This window comes from Sus scrofa, chromosome 18, assembly GCF_054392235.1.
Source record: "Sus scrofa isolate SSC_HxYL_T2T_F1_AM1 chromosome 18, Sscrofa_HxYL_maternal_Yorkshire_Landrace_v2.0, whole genome shotgun sequence".
NCBI classification, from domain to species: domain Eukaryota; kingdom Metazoa; phylum Chordata; class Mammalia; order Artiodactyla; family Suidae; genus Sus; species Sus scrofa.
The window spans coordinates 30,814,989-30,830,280 of record NC_139400.1 but is presented as its reverse complement, the minus strand read 5'-3'; the positions used below and the strand labels follow the sequence as shown (position 1 = coordinate 30,830,280).

The following is a 15,292-nucleotide window of genomic DNA, read 5'->3' as shown; positions in this document are numbered from 1 at the left end:
TAAACTTTCTTTTTTGTTGTTGTTTGTTTTTTATTTTTTATTGATCCCACTTATTATTATTATTATTATTATTATTATTATTTTAATAGTTATTTCCCCAATACAATTTTTTGTCTACAGCATGGTGACCGAGTTACACATACATGTACACATTCTATTTTCACACATTATCATGCTCCATCATAAGTGACTAGACGTACTTCCCAGGGCTACACAGCAGGATCTCATTGCTAATCCATTCCAAAAGCAATAATTTGTATCTATTAACCCCAAGCTCCCCAACCACCCAACTCCCTCCCCCTCCCCCTTCTTGTAACAATTAGAGGAAGAGAGAGTCTCTCAACTGGATGTTTTTAACATGAACCAAATCAAGGACAAAGCAAAAGTATGGAAAAAGCCTGTGCAGCAGAAGCACGGAGAAATAATTTTAATACATTGTTGGTGAGTGCTTTTAATCATATTTATGTTATTTAGCATTTATACCATTTCTTAATTTTTATGTTTAAAAAAGATTCTGGAATTTACTGGGATAAATAATATGAGTGTGTTTACAGTCGTGCAACATATTTCCGCAGCGCTTTCCCAAACTGTTGTGACTCTTTATTCTTTATTGATGTGTAAGAAACCTGTTTCTCTACATTTTGTCCACAGTTAGAATTATCTTTAAAAGTTGTTTTATAGAATCGACTGGCCAGAAATGTCCCAAATCATATATTAGTTTGAGATTCTTTGTGTCGATTAGTTGAAAAAAAAATTTTTTAAAATATGCTCAGGAATCATGGCAGTCTTTCTTAAAAGGGTCTTTTCCATATTTTAGAGCAGGCTTTTTAAATAATGATAATTTAAAAGGCAGAATAAAAAATGTGTATATCATATAATTGCAACTACCCAAAAATCAGATAGTCATAGAAAAAAATAAGAGAAGCAAATAGAATTGGGTCCTGGTTTTTGTCCTTAAATTACTGTACATTAGACTTCCTTAAAGTGACCATATTCCATTCATATATCATTTTCAATGAGGTGAAATTAAGTGAAACCTTAAAAAATAAATGTTAATATTGATTTTACATTTTTTCGCAGGGCAATTGTGAATTTGTTTGTAACCACCAAATATGCTAACAGTGCTAGTTTTTATATCACTATTACTTCTAATATTAATATGATGATGATGCTAAAATTTTGCTAAACAATTTTGACAAAAAAAAAAAACTAAGATTGAAAATTACCAGTCAAATATCTCACTCAATTTAAAAGAAAAAAAAATATGACCTGAACTCTATGAATATATAAATATAACTGTTAGGAGATGCTCATATCTGAATAATCTCTTACTCTAATCCTGTATAAGAAGCATACTTTAAGATGCTTGAAAAAAGTAGCCAAAAAATAAATTTCAAGATATCTGAGAACATTTTAATATTGAAGAATTATATCGTTAGTCTCTCTAAAAATGTGCATGGTAATCATAAAATCATATTTAATCTCTACACAATCCCAGCTGTTGCCACATAATGCTCACTCCCATCTACAACCAAAGGTAACAAAAAATTACATTTTATCTTCATCTTTAGGAGTGTCATGTGAACAGAGTCAAACCCTCAAAATAAATTTAATTAAATATAAGTGAAATTCTAAAATTGATATTTCTTGGATTTTATAAGGAAGGTCTGTCTCTCTCTCTGTCACTTATGTTTGCCCTTTCTCTTTTCTTTTTTGTCTTTTCAGGGCCACACCCACCACGTATGGAGGTTCCCAGGCTAGGGGTCGAATAGGAGCTGTAGCTGCTGGCATTGCTGGATCCTTAACCCATTGGGAGAGGCCAGGGGTTGAACCCACAGCCTCATGGTTCCTAGTCGGATTTGTTTCCACTGTACCATGACAGGAACTCCCCTTTCTCTTCTTAAGAAGACTGTTTATGAAAGTATTTAGGAGTTCTCTTAGGGTGCAGTGGGTTAAGGCATTGTCACTGCAGTGGCTTGGTCACTGCTATGGCACAGGTTTGATGTCCTGACCTGGGAACTTTCACATCTCAGGAGTGGCAAAATAAGTAAATAAGTAAATTTCCTGAATTTATATCCACCAAAATTCCCACAGCTGGGAAATGGGGAGGTTTCTTTAAGGACAGAGAGTAGAGATTCTGAGAAGGAACTTCAAAAGTGAACTCAGAAATGCTTGCACTTTGTGGAATACAAGAGAAAAAATTGATTCATACTGAATCTATGATTGTTAAAATAAATATCAGGGATACATTTACTCTAACTATAATGCAGAGTAACATAAATTAAAATGGATAAATTTAAACACAAGAAAAATAACAGTGAAATACTCTCAGACATAATTAACCCCAAACACTCTGGGATAGGTAATGCTATGTCTGGCCTATATAGTGATGAGAAAAAAGTAGCCTCTAACATCTGGAAGCGGACTTAACACTCAGAGACAGACTTTCATGAACTTCTAATGAGCATAAACAACTTTATAAAACATCAACATCAGACAAGGCCACTCCATGCTCATGGGATTAGGCAAAAAAAGCAAAACCCCTCAGAAAGCACATCTAAATAGAGAAACAAACAAACAAAAAACAAACATAAGCAGTGTTCATATGACCAAAAAAGAACACTATCTCCCATTTTGGGAAATGTGAATGACTTCTGCTTCTTTATTAATTACAGCTTTAGTCTCACTCTATTCTTTCCTCCTTCTCAAAAAGATTTGTTAAAATAATCAATCATGGAATTACCCCTGCTTCCTGACATCATCCAGTTCAGAGCAAAACTCCACTTCCTTATACCCTCCCCGAAAAAGACCAACACAGGACCAAATCCTACAGTAATGCCTCTTTAATACTCTCTTACTAAGACATCCAATGGTTCCCCAAGGAGTGTGTGCTCCCTTAATGCAGTGATTAATAGATAATACCTGTTCAACTGGAGGACATTGACAGAGAAAAATCATCAGGTAGGCATTTATAGGCATTTATACCTGACAGTAATTGTATCATTTATTAAGCTTCTTGCCATTTAGTTTTACAGTATATCTTAGAATGCTAAAAATATGAAAGTAGCCTCAAGTGTATCCTCAAACCTTTATATTCACCTTGCCATTTTCGGTTAGAAGTTCTTATATCATATTTATTTACATAGATTTTTTGATATGTATACATGACAGGTTTAGGATGTAAATATATAAAGCCACGCATAACAACTAAAGTCATCTAACTATCTACAGTTTGAAAAAGCTAATTATTATCGTTTGTATATGACATGTCAACATCAATAGTTAGCATTATGAACAAATGTTTGGCAACTTAATAGATTAACTAGAAGCTATTAGAACTAATGAGGTAATTCAAAGAATTAGCAGGAGAAAAAGCAAACATTCAAAAATCAACCTTTTCTTATGTTATCTAGGAGACTGGATAATAGAACAGTATTCCCATATGTAACAGTAACATCAGTAACCATAAATAAGTAGGAATAAGCTCAGCAAGAAATATTTGGAACATATTTGATGGAAATTTTTAAATTTTATAGCATTTTTATAAAGATTGAATGGAGGAGTTCCCGTGGTGGCAAAGTGGTTAATGAATCCGACTAGGAACCATGAGGTTGCGGGTTCGGTCCCTGCCCTTGCTCAGTGGGTTAACGATCCGGCGTTGCCATGAGCTGTGGTGTAGGTTGCAGACGCGGCTCAGATCCCGCGTTGCTGTGGCTCTGGCGTAGGCCGGGGGCTACAGCTCCAATTTGACCCCTAGCCTGGGAACCTCCATATGCCACTGAAGCGGCCCAAAGAAATATCAAAAAAAAAAAAAAGATTGAATGGAGATGTGTTAGTTTCCCTTGTACTAATTTATAGGATGTATGCAACTCAAATTAATTATCTGAAGAATATTTCTTTTTTTTTTTTTTTTTTTTTTTTTTTTTTTTTTTTTTTTGCTATTTCTTTGGGCCGCTCCCGCGGCATATGGAGGTTCCCAGGCTAGGGGTCGAATCGGAGCTGTAGCCGCCGGCCGCCGGCCCACGCCAGAGCCACAGCAACGCGGGATCCGAGCCGCGTCTGCAACCCACACCACAGCTCACGGCAACGCCGGATCGTTAACCCACTGAGCAAGGGCAGGGACCAAACCCGCAACCTCATGGTTCCTAGTCGGATTCGTTAACCACTGCGCCACGACGGGAACTCCATGAAGAATATTTCTTGAACTTAATTGTAAAGCAGTTTCTAAAATAAATATGTGATAACAACGTAAGGGTTTGAGGATACACTAAGTTCTGCCACAAATTAAACCAACAAAATCTAGCATGATGTTATAGCAGTAGACATAACAGACCAGTATTTTAGAATGAAAGCCTCAATGATAGATCATGGTGTGCAAAAAAAAAAAAAAACAAAAACAAAAAAAAAAAAACAAAAAACAAAACAAAAAAAACTTATCAGAATTTAGTAGGAAAAATAATACCCCCCCTGAAAAAAAAAAAAGTCTATGTACTTCACCTAGAATAGATGATCATGTTACCTTGTGTTGCAGAAGAGACTTTTTGAATGTGATTAATTATGAACATTGATGGGGAGATTATCCTGGATTATCCAGGTGGATCTAATCTAATTACATGAGTCCTTAAAAGCACATAAACTATCCTGTGCTTAAAAGCACATAAACTATCCTGGTTGTGGAGAGAAAGGGAATCAATGGCAGAGGGTCAGCTCAATGTGACATGGGGATAGAAGAAAGGCGCCATGAATCAGGAAGTGTGGGCATCCTCTAGAAGCTGGAAAAGGCAAGAAAACTCTAGAGAATCCTGATACCCTTTCAGATACTTTAATGTTAGGCCAATGAGACCTATACTGGACTCCTAATTCACAGAATTGTAAGATAATAAGAGTGTAGTGTGTTAATAATCCACTAAATTTGTGGTAATTTCCTATAGCAGCCAAAGGAAACAATTGCACAGAAGATACTATAGCTTCATAAATCCATATGTCAAAAGTATTACCCAGTAAATGGCACAGAGACAATAGGTTAAATTATTTTAAAAGAAGGAAAAACATAGATTTACGTCTCATACTTCACAATGACAAAATCCATATAAATTATAGAATCAAAAAAAAAAGAAACCATATGAATTAGAAGACCGTGTAAGTGCCCATTTATTTACTCTTAGGTGGATAGGAAATTTTAAAACACAACTGCAACTGAAATAGTGATAAAAGAGTAGAATAATAGTCCATGAAAGTTATAATGGCTAGGTATCAAGAAACACTGAGAAATTACTGAAAGCCCAAGAAAACGCGAGGGGAAAATATTTTTGAATAAATATAACAAAAGATTAGCTTTTTTTTAATCGGCAAGAGCTTATATCAATGAATGATATCAGTACAGTCCATCCTCCATGTCAGTGGATGTGGGACCTGAGGACAGGGACAGCTGACTGACCATAAGGGGCTTGAGCATTTGAGGGCTTTGGTTTCCTCCTGTTCCTGTAGTTATCTGCTGCAAATAAAGAGGGATGCCTGTATTGCCAATTTAACACGGTCAGACCCATAAATAATTAACTTGAAAAAGAAGAAAAATATATGAAAACCAGTTAATGCTTAATTACTTGTCAATTCCATGTTTGCAAATTCATTTACTTGTGAAAATTTATTTGTAACCCTTGGAGTTCCCATCGTGGCTCAGTGGAAGAGAATCTGACTAGCATTCATGAGGATGCAGGTTTGATTCCTAGCCTCGCTCAGTGGGTTAAGCATCTGGTGTTGCTGTGAGCTGTCGCGTAGGTTGCAGACATGGCTCGGATCTGGTGTTGCTGTAGCTCTGGTATAGGCCAGTGGCTACAGCTCTGATTCAACCCCCTAGCCTGGGAATCTCCATATGTCTCGGGTACAGCCCTAAAAAGACAAAAATTTTAAAAAATGGTTTGTAACCGTAAAATCAGCATTTGTGACACTTTTGCCATCATTTAGAGAATGCACAGAGCAGTGAAAAATGTGAGGGACTAAATGCATACATTCTTAGCTGAGGTCAAATAAGCTGACCTTCTTATTGCATCTCTCATTTTTTTAAAGTGTCCTTTCCATGGTCTATTCAGCACCACAATATTTTTCACATTTTAATGCTTTTTGTCAGTGATCCCACTATTTAAAATGGCCCTCAAGTGCTGATGTGCTACCTACTGTCCCTAAGTGCAGAAGGACTTCATGTGCCTTATCCAGAAAAAATATATGTGTGTTAAGTAAGCTTCTTTCATTCATGAGTTGCAGTACTGTTGGCCATTTTAAATATAGTGTTAGTAAACCAACAATATATGTTTTAAAAGGAGAAGCATACATTACAAATATTATGTAATGATCAGCTGATGAAAACGTTCTGAACTCAGGCTGGCAGGAACCTGATTCTGTATTCCCCCTAAGGAGCAATTGTTTCAGTGTTTGCAGCAACTCTATGAAATTAACTACCAAGAATAATAAGAATCAATTCTAATTAACACTTTGGAAAATATTCACTCTCACTAGTAAAGAAAAAAATGCAGCTAATACAAATAAGATATATTTAAAAATTCAAAATAAATGAACTTATCTCTTTTTTAAACATTACATAAGCTTCAGGTGTACAGCATTGTAATTTGACATCTGTACATACTTCAAAATGATCACCATTACGTTTAATTACCTTGTAGTTGACCCCCTTCACCCATTTCGTCCATTTCTGGAATTATCTCTTCTCAAATATCTAAAATTAATGTTAAAAAATATTAGATTAACATATGCAAATATATGCTGTGTGTGACAGTGGAAATTAGTAACCTTATTCCATCAAAAAAAGATGACCTTAAAGTCTCTATGCACCTTGATATACAAATCCTATTTCTAGTAATTTATTCTAAAGATGTAATCAAAGATGTACATTTAGGTAGGCTCCTCTTTATTCCAACAGTATTTGTAAGAGGAAAAATTACAACTTAAATATTTTACAGTGGGGCAGTATGCTAAATCTATAAAATGTACATAAGCTTTTATGTATATATATGTTTTATAATTACCAAAATTATTATGAATATTTTAAAATTAATATTTGTTTATAGAGTGACAATGAATGATTCTGTTATTCTTTCCAAATGTCTGTATTTTCTAAATTTTCTTCAATATGCATATATTTTGGAAGCCATTCCATAAGACCTATTCAGTCCTTGAAAGAGCTGAAGAATCAGCTGTCATAACATAAATCTGCAGATTTATTAAACTCTTGTGGCTGTTTTTTTTATTATTACTCAAATGAATTTATCACATCTGTAGTTGTATAATGATCATAGCAATCTGATTTCACAGGATTTCCATCCCACAGCCCAAGCACATTCCCTCACCCCCAAGACTGTCTCCTCTGGAGACCATAAGTTTTTCAATGTCTGTGAGTCAGCATCTCTTCTGCAAAGAAGTTCAGTCTGTCCTTTTTTCAGATTCCACATGTCAGTGAAAGCATTAGATGTTGGTGTCTCATTGTATGGCTGACATCACTTAGCATGATAATTTCTAGGTCCATCCATGTTGCTCAAAATGCTGGTATTTTGTTCTTTTTAATGGCTGAGTAATATTCCATTGTGTATATGTACCACTTCTTGATCCACTCCTCTGTCGATGGACATTTAGGTTGTTTCCATGTCTTGGCTACTGAAAATAGTGCTGCAATGAACACTGGAGTGCACGTGTCTTTGTGAGTCATGGTTTTCTCTGGATAGATGCCCAGGAGTGGGATTGCGGGATCAAATGGTAGTTCTATTTTTAGTTTTCTGAGGAATCACCATACTGTTTTCCACAGTGGTTGCACCAATTTACAATCCCACCAACAGTGTAATAGCATTCCTTTTTCTCCACACCCTCTCCAGCATTTATTGTTTGTAGACTTTTGGATGATGGCCATTCTGGCTGGTGTAAGGTGATACCTCATAGTGGTTTTGATTTGCAATTCTCTAATAATGAGTAATGTTGAACAAACTCTTGTGGCTCTTGAAAAGTGAGACATCACTCTGAATCTTGTAAATGTTACAAGAGCTGAAAAAGCAGGAGTGATAGTGTCTACACTATTTTTACCATTTGAGTATTTGGGATAAAAATAATGCTTATAGATTGTCATTGTTGTTGTTTTATTTGTTGCCTTTTTCCACCTTTCCCTTTTCAGTTTGAGAATCACTTTGGTTTCGGTATACATGCTATGGAGAATTGGTTTTGCTTTGTGATCAACTTTGAAAAGTATTTTTCTCTTAACAGGCAAGTTTAACACATAAATGTCTTTAAATTATTGGCAATTTTCTTATCACTTGAAGCTGTGTTTCCCTTTTAAATTTTGGTTTTGCATAAATCATAACAAGAAATTCTGTATTTTTGGTTTCAGTGGCTATTTTAATGTAATATATTTGAGCCCTTTCTTTTTAAACAATATCTATTTCTTGCCTATTCCAGCAGTAATTATTATGGATTTTGCCTCTTTCCTCCCTTTCCCTATTTTTACATCTAGTTGAATCAATAGTATTATTTTTCTTCTTCTTTACCTTTAAATGTTAATGTGATTATACCTCTATAGTGAGGTTTGTGAATTATCATGTTTAGGACAATCAGCTAGATTATTCTCCTGACCACCTTATTTTCCTGACTCTATAGGCCAACTCCCATTATTATTACGTAGGCTGTTTCTCTACTTGCTGGATTTATAACATGTACATTATATTCAGTTACCCTTATCTGTAACTTTATTTTAGATTTGGAGGGAAATATATTTGGACCTTTTGCTGAGATTTCCTTCACTGACTTCTTGTTTGAAGTTAATCATCTAACTGTTTTCTTAGAAGAACTCATGTGAATAATATCCCATGAGTTCTTACATGTTCAAAACTCTTTGACCATAGCTTTCATTCTGTAAGCACTCCTTAATATAAAATGCGTGGCTCACATATTCTTTCTTTGAGCATACCATAAGTGTTCTCTTCTGTTTTGATTGTTTATTCTTAAGTGTAAGGGAGGGATTCTGATCTCTGTTGCCTACAGGTTCAATACAAGCTCTGTGAAGAAATATTTAATTTAATACATTTTATTCTCAAAATAAGGAGCTATATCTGATAGGGGAAAAATCACAAAGAAAACTATGCCTTTGATAAGACAATTGCCCTAAAGCCTATTCTTCTCTGATGAGTGGCTTCAGACTGTGCTCACAAAAAATATACAACAGACACATTCGCAAGCTGTTAACTAAAATCATGTTTGATTTTCCCATATTTAGATATTTAGCATGAAGGAGCATTATCAAAAGATCTCAGTTGTAAAATTTTACCAGAAAGTGAAAATTCTGGCTGTATCATCATATGAAATGTCTTTAAATATAGTACACTGACAACACCCATTTTCTCTCTAGCAAATAAGCTGTTAAATTATTTCTGTGGCATCATACATTCCAATAAAAAAATTAAAGGTTCCTGTTAGGAATATCTGTTTATGTATATAAATTGACAGGGCAATTGACATCTTACCTAAGAGTTTTGAAAGAACTCAAAGGTAAATTAGGAAATCACTAGCCAAAATCCATAAACTATAGTTATAAACAACTGTATCATTGAGGAAATAGCGAATTTTTTTTTTTTCTTTTTAGGGCCACACCTGCAGCATAGGGAAGTTCCCATTCTAGGGGTCAAATCGGAGCTGCAGCTGCCAGCCTCTACCACAGCCACAGCAACATAGGGTCCAAGTGGTGTCTGAGACCTATGTCACAGCTCAGGGCAACGCCGGACCCTTAAGGCACTGAGCAAGGCCAGGGATGGAACCTAAATCCTCATGAATACTAGTGGGATCATAACTTACTGAGACACAACAGAAACTCCAAGAAATAGATAACTTTTTAATTAGCTTTTCCATACACAGCAAAGATGTAAAAATCACCCTTAGAGGATTGCCATGACTTTCTTTTAATCTACTGTCTTTAAATGATGTTCTTACAGTTCAGCCCATACACAGTCACAGGAGTTCTAGTCCTCAAGTATCATTTTGTCTATCAATCCTTAGCTCAGAAACCACTTACTGTATAAAAGGCAGACGCCTCAGTATTTAACCCCCTACTCGGTACGATATCAATCTCTTCTTTCAGTTGTATCTCACATCATTTTCCTCCTTGATTAGACCTCTTTGAAAGGTCTAACCATTGCTCGTGGAACATATAAAACAGAGTTTTGTCTTTGCTTATATCCTTTCCTATTTTTTTAGCCCTATTTTTTTTTTTAGGATTTTTTAGGATTCCCCCCTTTTTCTGTGAATATCCATCATTTCATCGAACAGCCACAACTTCTGTGAAACTTTGCCCAAGTGTTGTCTCTTTTCCTTGAAATTATATAATTCCTGTTGAAATGGAAACAAAGAAACACTAGATTTGGATGAGAAATACTAAAATTCCAAGGCTCTACACTTAGCACCACATTAATCAGATAATGACTGGATAGGGTTTAAGACCCAAAGGATGTTTAAATTAAGAAATCCATTATTATATTTTACCACTTCAATAGGTCAAAGGACAAATTGCTTCTATCCAGAGATACCAAAATAGTTGATAAACACATAATTTCTGATAATAGCTCTTAATAAACTAGGAAGAGAAGGGTACTTTATCAGCATGAATCTCAACACAACTGTAGATAAATGTCACAAAAGTTACTGGTGATTTCCTGAAAGTATATCTGTTAGTTGAGAGACAAGATAAGAATGCTGCTAGCACAACTTTTAAAATATTTTTCCTGGAAGACCTAGACAATAATATAACAAGAATAAATATAAGAAACCAATGTATCCTAAAAGATGATCAACACAACTATTTGCAAGTGATAGAATTTTATGCCCAGGAATCTCAAGAATATTATTAAAAATATCACATGTAATAAAAACAAATAAGCAAAATAAATAAGCAAAATAAAAATAGCCCTCCTTTGTATCAGTTAAAAAATAGTTCCAAATATAGGTTGCATTTATAATATATTAATTTAATGCAATTGAAATAAAAATCAGTGAGGAAACAGTAAATATTAAATAGAAAAGGGTATAATTGCATGAAAAATACTCATTCACTCAAATTAAAAATGTCACAAACCAAATAAATGCCATTGTATTGTTTTGTTTAGAGAATAAACATGAAAGTAATTATACCCAGTGTGGAAATAAACATGAGAGAATTACAAGGTTTTTTTTAATGCCTTTAAGTAAACTATGGGCATTTTACAAAGAAAATATATGACTTTAGTAATTATAGAAACACCTGTGAAACTGGTTAATAAAAAATTGATTCAGAGAAACCTCTAAATCTACACCAAAAAAAAAAAGGACTATGGTGTTAAACTATTAGACAATAGAGAGGTATTCAAAAATGTGGCTTTATATGTACTTTAGATTTTTATTTTTTAGCTTTTTTAAAAATGGTTTTTAGTATGGGCAAAACAACCCAACAGAAATTCAATTAAGGAGGCTCTTAGGATTGCCAGAAGTGTGGCTTTTTGTTTTGTCTCCTTCAAACTACTCATATCCTCAAGCAGTTTACTGTTCTTCGATATGGTTTAAGTATACTGTGTAATTCATTGGAAAAAAAAAAAAAGGAAGGGGAGAAAGAAAGAGAGAAAAAGAGAAGAGGGAGGAAGGAAAAAGAAAGAGGGAAGGAGGAAGGGAGTCAGCCACTGTCACTTGAATTTGGCAGAGACTCAAAGGCAGGCAGAAGAGCTGGAAAGCTTTATAGTGGAAAAAGGGATGACTTCAGATATTGAAGTCAATATTCAGAGACTGTTAGCATGGGGAAGCTGTTGGCAGGCTAACTAGATGTGGGTCTTCCTCTGTGGTTGGTCAAGAGTGCGTATTTGGCTTTCTCTGGTTGGCCCTAAATTGGAAGCAGGGACAAAAGTTAGAGAAGCTGTCAGATATTGGTTAAGTCCTGGTCATTTGGGCCAGTTGTTACAGGGCAATTGTTTGGCTTCTTAAACTGGTTTTCAGAGACAGAGGTTTTACTTTCTACTTGTTTGACTTGATAGTAGATTGGCTTCCTAGGATGATGCCTGCAGATTGTGGGTCTAAGTTCTGTTTTTAAGTATGGTTTGGCCATTGTCTGATTGTATATTCAGTTTCTCACCAGTGTTACAATGTTTGACTAGGAGTAGGATATATGTACACTTTCAGCAGATGTGCAAATCAGTAACACTCCAGGAAGACAATTTGGTATTTTACATTGAAAAACTCCAAGTTCAAATTACATTTGAAATGGTAATTCCACATCAGGAATATGCTACACAATTACTGATGATGTATATACAGGGACACTTACTGAAGCATTATTTAGAGTAATTAAAAAGTAAAAGGGAAAGCTAATGTCCAACAGTGGGACAATGAGGAGGAGAAACTGAATGAATTAAGTTAATCTATAATTAAAATTTACTAAAAATGAAAATCATGTAAAAATTTTTATTGGGAAGAGGGTTTTTTAAAGAATGTGCATAAGCTTTATAAGCAATCTTAAGAAAATCAAACTACAATATGTCATTATAGATAAAAGATGAAGAGAGAGGGAAACCAAGCAGGAAAGAAGTTAGAGAAAAGGGAGGGAGGAAAGACAAAAATCAAGCTATACCCTAGGAGGAAAGTAATCATCTTCGAATTCTAGTAACTAAAATAGAATTTTACTATTTACCAAGTAAACTTCTAAGCATTTTACCTGTATTTAATTTTCATCACAACCTTAGAAGGAAAGTTCTTATTATAATGAAGAGGAATCTTGGGCCCAGAAAGATTAAAAAAAAAAAAAAATTGTGAGCATTACAGAGCCATTAAGTAGCTGGTTGGAATTTGAACTTGTTACCTGATTCTAAAGTATCTACTAATCTGTAACAGTAACTAATAAATGGATGCCTATGGGATGCCTGTCACTTTATGATAGCATATAATTGATATTTATAGCTTCCGGTAGTATTTTAAAGTGTAAATTACTATACTATACACATCTTCGTGGTCTATAGTTTTAAAATTTTTAAAAAGAAAAGCACAGTAGCCCCTTGTCCTTGCACTTTTTTGCTAACACATTCAGCACCTGGGGGATGGTTAGCACTGATTTTTTTTCTTTATGCTAATTTTATTTAAACATAGATAAGGTATGCCATTTTCTATAGGTAGAGAATTATCTCTAAGTTTGTTTTTAATCAAAGATAGCATTCTGAAGAAATATTACTGCATACTCTGGAGATTGTATAAAGGTTAGAAAAATATAACATGTGAATAAATAATTACTCCCCCCAAATTATAGCATTTTGGAAAGAAGGGAAAACATGTATATTTGTGATATCAATAGTTTAGATTAGCATACCACTTTTAGTATATTAATGCCTGTATGAAATGATAAAATTTATGTAATTCAAAATATCTTTATTTCTTACATTACCTAAAAAATACTTGAGGGGATGAAGTATTTAATTTTAAGAGTGTTTATACCAGATAAATTACTTAATTAAAAAATGGAGCACTCTAACAGAACTGAAAGAGTTCTAATAGAAAACAATGTTAAGAAAAATCCAATGAAAATGAGTCTAAATAAAAATAAGCACTGCTAATTCCCAATCATAATTCTGTCTGGCATGCACAGGATATTGGGACAAAAATTATACCCATATTGTGTCTTTAAATTAATCTTGGAACAAATAAGCCAGTGATGCTAGAAATAATGAACTGCTTATTGTTTCAATTCACATAAAAATGGCTACAGTAAGTGATATGAATCTTAGCCCATAAATACACATTTACAAAATAATCTAACTCCTAGTCCCATTCCATTCAGGTGGAATGAGATTCCCTCTTCCACTTTTTAGCGTTCTCTTCAATTATGAGGATAACATGATCCCAGAAAAGAGTGAAGAAATGCAGTATTTTCCAAACTTTTGAACAAAAAGTAAAATAAATTTTGATGAAATATTTATCTCATCAGAGCTGTTAGACTACTAATTTACTTAATTTTTTTGAATTCAATTTAAAAGGATTCTGCATACAATCCCCAAATGCAATGCATATGACCTACTAAAGATTCGTGACACACCATTAATAATCACTGCTGACGTGAGTCAGATTTGCCCCACTGATGTCTCTAGCATGTCAGACCACAATGGTCCCTTGATATCCTATGGCAGTGTGCTTCCTACACTTCAGCCAGATAAAGGAATGTTTAATGAGGCAGGAAACCCCAGTGCTTAAGATTCAATCACTTGAGATATATCATGCAACTAATACAACTGACTTCCTACTGTCTAATTTCTCAGAAGTGTAATAAAATGTTTTATTACATTTCTCTCAGCAGACCAGGGGAAGTGCCTTTCGCTTTCATTCTAATCCTCACAAACCACCCTCCACCGTAGTATACAGAGCCTGTAACAAACTTTCTTCTTGGGGTTTGGCTTTTTCAAAACACGTGACACATGTGAGTGTTACACATGCACAATTCCTGACACAAGGTATGTTTTAAAGTCACTCACCTTCTGAAGAGGGGTTACAGGAAAATATGCGAATGATTGTTTTGAAGATAGTGACCAGAATTTGAGCAATTCAGTCATTTGAATTTTCTAGGACTTAGTCTCCATTTTCATTAATGAGGTTTGTGAACTCAATCCAATTTAGCATTTTTGCATGAATCCATCATTCTAAATCGCTTAAGACTACAGGTATGCTCATTTTATTACTTTGCTTTTATGAAAGACCTATATTAGTAACTGCTTTTGCTAATTAAAAGAAACCCAGAGTATTTTTGCCTTTACAAAAAAAAAAAAAAATAGTATTTAGTGTTTGTTTTTGCAGGATGCCTTATAGGGGCAGCATGCAACCAAGCAGAGAGAATGGCCCCGCAAAGTTCCTTCCCCAGGAACTACACTTCAGCATCTCAGCATCAAGCCACCATAGTTTTGGACTCTATCTGTGAGGGTCTGTGCTTTATCTCAGTTACCTCTCTACATCTTTATTACCATGTATACCAAGCGAATTGCTTCTTCTCTTTAAGTGAAGCCATTCAGTTTACAAAAAGGATTTATGGGAACTCTCTACTTTCAGCTAGCGGAAAACCTCTATGCATATGTTTCTTCTATTTATTCATACTTTGCATAATGATTAAATAGCAGCTAAAAATACTGATAAATTATAGAATCAGTGATATTATACATGAAGTCTTGCTACTGTCCATGTAACTTTGAGCCACTTAAGCATATTGGTGTTTGGTTTTTGTATATGTACATTGGGAAACTATACCTACACCAAG

At 34.5% G+C, this 15,292-nt stretch overlaps 1 long non-coding RNA gene across 5 annotated transcripts in view; it reads right to left on the bottom strand.

Annotated features, from left to right (window-relative positions):
- LOC106506787 (uncharacterized) overlaps positions 1-15,292 on the bottom strand; it is a 93,920-nt gene that overhangs the window by 63,717 nt on the left and 14,911 nt on the right. For 2 of the 5 annotated variants that reach the window (XR_014834014.1, XR_014834015.1), the window contains one exon: positions 6,671-6,730. This is a non-coding gene — a long non-coding RNA (uncharacterized LOC106506787). Of the gene's footprint in view, positions 1-5,242; positions 5,495-6,670; positions 6,731-9,990; positions 10,375-15,292 lie in introns of those variants that run through there. The other 3 variants (XR_001302344.3, XR_001302345.3, XR_001302346.3) reach the window with 2 other exon arrangements.